This window comes from Boleophthalmus pectinirostris, unplaced genomic scaffold, assembly GCF_026225935.1.
Source record: "Boleophthalmus pectinirostris isolate CB_2022bp ecotype Guang Dong unplaced genomic scaffold, ASM2622593v1 HiC_scaffold_22, whole genome shotgun sequence".
Classification (NCBI taxonomy): Eukaryota; Metazoa; Chordata; class Actinopteri; order Gobiiformes; family Gobiidae; genus Boleophthalmus; species Boleophthalmus pectinirostris.
Window position 1 is genome coordinate 36,937,690 of NW_026571190.1, and position 4,930 is coordinate 36,942,619.

The following is a 4,930-nucleotide window of genomic DNA, read 5'->3' on the forward strand; positions in this document are numbered from 1 at the left end:
ATCTGATCTTTTAATGACAGTCTGAACGACACAGATCCAATTTTTTCAAATGCGACCCAGGTCACTTCGAAATGTGGACCTGAAACTGATACATATCCGATCTTTTGACATGCGACTTCAGTCTGAACGGCCAGGTCACATTCATCCGACCTACACGTTATCAACAAGCCACAAATGTCACTATTCTGCGTTGAAGTAGGCGAATTTTTTAATGAACTCCGTGTCACTGAAGCGAAGCACATCACCACTCACCACTCTTGGCTACGTCTCCACATCCACACGTTCCTTTCAACGGACTGTCCCACAAAACACCACGGCCAAAAACCTCGTCCTTCTCCTTCTCAATCTCCTCCTTAAAACAAGTAAGTTGTTCATGTTCTGGCTCCAGTACGAGAGGAACTTTAAAATCTCCAGGTGCTCAATGCTCGCGTCCATGTTTGGACAACTTCCGTAAACACAGAGACGCTCGCTGCGGTTGACGTCGTCGTGTCTCCAGTGCACATGCGGGACACTTTTGGGCCGTTTAATGTTCACACTGGAGATCACATACAAGTCGCATTTAATTGGAAATGTGAACGACCTCGCAAAGACATCGGATTTCACAAAAAAATCGGAAGTGAGCATTTGAACGTAGCCATAGACTTTGCATGATACTAGTTTTAGCATCAATTAGTATCTGATTTTCGACAAATATATCAAAGTGCACAAATCTTCACCAAAAGAAAAACAAAACAGGATATAACAGTATCTCATTCCTGCCCTCCTCTCTCGGTCGCAGCTCTGAAGACGACTCTGGACTCCTCCTGTATCTCTATTTAGTCCTGACCCCAGGCACTGAAGGCAGAACAATACCGATGGCACCTCCGCTCACATTATTAGCTCCACCTGATCTGAACGTTTCCCGTGGCCACTCTACGGCTATAAATATCCCACAGCCTGTAGCGGGGACTGTGACCGCTCCGGGTGTCCGAACTCTGAGCGAGGAGAGAGGATTGTCGCTGCCTTTTTGTTCGCCCTCTTATCAAACTTTCAGCTCTTTACTCGGATCCGAATCTTTTTGGATCCGTTCATTTCAAAGAGATGCTCAAATGACTCTCTTTGTATATTTATTTATATGACAGAATCCAGTGTGAAACTCATTTTGTATACAAACTAATCACAAAAAGAAATGACCGTGGCTATGATGTTTTTAAACTGATCCAAACTGAGAGAGGTGTGTGTTTACAATTTGAAATCATGCATAATCTAAATCAAACTACACTAAAAAAAACAATAATAATAGCTTAAAAACTGTTATTACAATGTCAGATATTTTTTTTGTGCTGCTTCTGTGTTGCTTCTTGTGTTGTTTCAGCGTTAATCAGTGTGAAAGTGCCTACAAATGAGAAAAAAACAAGATTTACCGTATTTTTTGGACTATAAAGCGCATTTGATTATAAGACGCAATATCAATAATGTGGAGTTCTCTCATCTATTTTCATACGTAAGGTGCATTAAGCAAAACAAATGGACAACGCTTGTGTTTTATGAATGTGAATGTGGCTGGATAATTGAAGGTTTGTTTTTTTTATTTCCTAGGAGGACGACTCAGATATACATTGAGTAATAATGTGTTTAATGCAGCTTTGTGCACATTTGTTTACATTTTACAGAAATGAAACTTAAAACCACATGGCTCATTTGCATAAATTATAAGCACTGAAAAAAAAAAACAGTGATTCAGCTTCTGTCAGACTCTGCGAGGCTCTTAACTACAGTAGCTGCAATGCTCCAACAATCCATCAAATGGTGCGGCTTTGTAGTTTACCAAAGTCGTACTAAAACATTTTAACAGATTTTTGAGCGCCGTGTACCACATAAAATCAATTCGAGGTCAGTAAGCACCAGAATTAATACATAAGGCGAACCGGATTATTAGCCTGTTTCATGAGCGAGTTTGACTTCGAGGAAACCGTCCAACCTGGCGAGCGGCGGGTACTTTTTTAATTTAACCAATCGCTGCTATTTGGTCGTGACGTATGTAATGCGGCGGAACGTTCAGTGGTGTCTAAGTAATTACCGGCACAACAGCAAACAAAGCAGAGAGTGAACATGTCTGTCAACGATCATTGTTGTTTCTGTGAGATGAACTTGTGATTTAAAGGTGCAATAAAAGATGCAAAGTTTGTATTTGACAGAGGAAGTCCAAAGGAAGACAGTGTATGCAGTCTGATATCACAACCCTGGTTGGTTCAGCTCTTCTCTGATTGGCCGATGTGCTGTCTACAACTTCCGGGGTTGTAGAACTTGGAGTATTCCGACTCCTTACCTAGTCACTGGATAGAAATGAAATTGAACGGAGGCACTAGGTGGCACCAGCATAGCTACCGGATTATAAGGCGCACTGTCAATTTTTTTGAGAAAATTGAAAGATTTTAAGTGCGCCTTATAGTCCGAAAAATACGGTAGTTCCAACTGTTCACGTTAAAGCTGCACTGCGTGACTTTCCACGTGAAGGGTCCGCTGCCATGGAGATGTTGCCTATATTTTTTCACAGTATGATATTAAACTCTTTCTGTTTCCATGGAGACAAGCACCATGCCAGTTTACAGGTCAGATTTGTGGAGAGGCGAGCCCGCTTACAGTAGAATGCAGATTTTTTAAGGTTTTGTTTTATTGGAAAAAACACCTATAATTAAATAATAAGCGATATCCCGAGTTTATCTCCGCGGATTCTTACCAAAAAAAAGTTGAAGGCACTAGCGAAAAGAGCCAGGTGTTCACGGACGTCACATCACGAAAATCAACCTCCCGCGAAGAGGATTTTCACATGCTTTTAGTGGCACTTTGAAACATTCCGACCTCAGTGGACCACAAATAATCGTCTTCTTTTCCACACTTCTCTCTCCGCCGCTCCGTCTCTCCACTCCTCTCCTTCACATGTGACCAGATTAGCCATGACTTATTTATTTTGTGCGGCGGAAGTGCACGGTTTGAGGGAAAGTGATGTGGCGGTGGAGGAAATCGCAGACTGTAAAAAAAAAATAAAAAAAACGCTCACATGAAGTCAACACATTTAGAAGCTTTGATCCGCCGCTTGACTTTTCTATAAGTAAAGAGCTGGTGTCTTAACATGTGACAGACCCCGCTGCTCTGGTGATGTACAGCGTGTGCGAGGGGGTGAAAAGAGAACAGGCGTGTGCGTGTTAAGGGGCGTTCACGTGCAATGTAGTCGGGTTGGAATTCTGGATACTATGTTGGGAAAGTTTGCCAGACTAAACAGCTGGTCTTTCGATATATAGGCAAAAGTTTCAAGCACTTTACATTTAATTCTGACTAACTGTTGGGTATATTAATTGAGTCGGGGTCCACCGCCTATTCTGACATCCCTTCATTATGACATACCTCTACTTATGTTATTAGGTTCTCTTTTCAGACCTAGAGTTTTGTTTCATACCTGACAGTTTCGACTGCTCCCTGCCGTCTTCCTCAGAGTCACGTGATGTTGCTGTGACGTGTCGCTCAGATGATTTAAATAGGTTTTGGCGCTGTCTTCCTACCGATAAAGGCAGGACGACGGCGCCATCTGGAGTCCGACTTCCTCAGGACAATATTCCAGGTGTGTGAGAGGAAATAAGCCCCCTCGTCCCGGTTTATAGTCCTGTAGGTTTCCGTATTTCAATTGCCTCTTTAATCCAGCGACGATGTTTGTTTTCCTCTGTCCCAATGATGTTTGCTCCGTCCCAGTCCATAACGTGATTCTCTCTTTTACAATGGTCAGAAGTGGCTGATTTTGTAGCTCGTGTGCACGCCTTTGCTGTTTCCTTCTCGCATTCTGTTCTGTGTTCCTTTTTTCGTGTACTGAACGCCCTCCCCGTTTTCCCGATGTGTGATTTATTGCACGTGACCACTCTGAGGAAGACCGCTGGTGAGCAGTCGAAACTGTCAGGTATGAAACAAAACTCTAGGTCTGAAAAAAGAACCTAATAACTTAAATTATCGGAAGACCAAATGAATCTCATTGGACTATGCCTCTGCTTAGACGTACTAGTTTTCTGACATGTCATATGTGTGTTTTGGGCTGCGAGAGTGTGATCTCATTGAGGCCCTGTCCACATTAGTACGTATATGAGTTGTTTTCATTGTGGATGCAGTGTTCGTCCACACAAATCTGATAGAAAACGGCTCCAGAGACAGAACGATCTGATGCCACCAGTTCCCACGAATTCATCTGAGTACGGATCTGATCCAGCACTGTGTGGACGCCTGAAAACACTGATACGCTGATGTTAGGGTGACCAAACGTCCAATTTTCCCCCAGACATAAATCATAAAGTCATTCATAAAGTGATGCAAATGTCTGGGTTTTCATTACCTTTCATTGGGGCATTAAACTGAGCGTCTCTCGTAGCTCTCTGTAACTCAGAAGGAGCGAGCAAACACAGTCGGTCAGTCTGCAACACGCTGAAATGCAAATGTCCATTTAACGATGACTTGGACAAGAAATTCCCCGTTTTCCGTCCCGGTCAAGACAAATGGAAGGTCATGTGCACAGTTTGCGAGGTGAGTGTAGCTCAATGTCGAGGCCCCACCCCTGGTAAGATGTCCGGGTTTTTACAAATGGGAATATGGTCACCTAGTTGATGTAGGAGCTCTAGTTGCGTCCTTATTGGACCACATCACTGTGACTTGCTCCTTCCTGATTTGCTGGGTTTGTGACGTCGGTCATGTGACGCTATTGCGGAAAAAGGTTTAAACAAACCATAGACAAACAGGAAACAGCCTAGCTAGAACTAGAAAAATGTTTCCACGTTTACCATCTTCCTCGGCTCGAAATCGGCTGCTGCAACTTAAGACACGGTGCTCCACTTCCTTGTTTTTACTGCCCACGTGATGTCGTAATGTTATGACGTTGTGATGCCAGCCTAGTCATGTGACCAGCGTTTCCGGC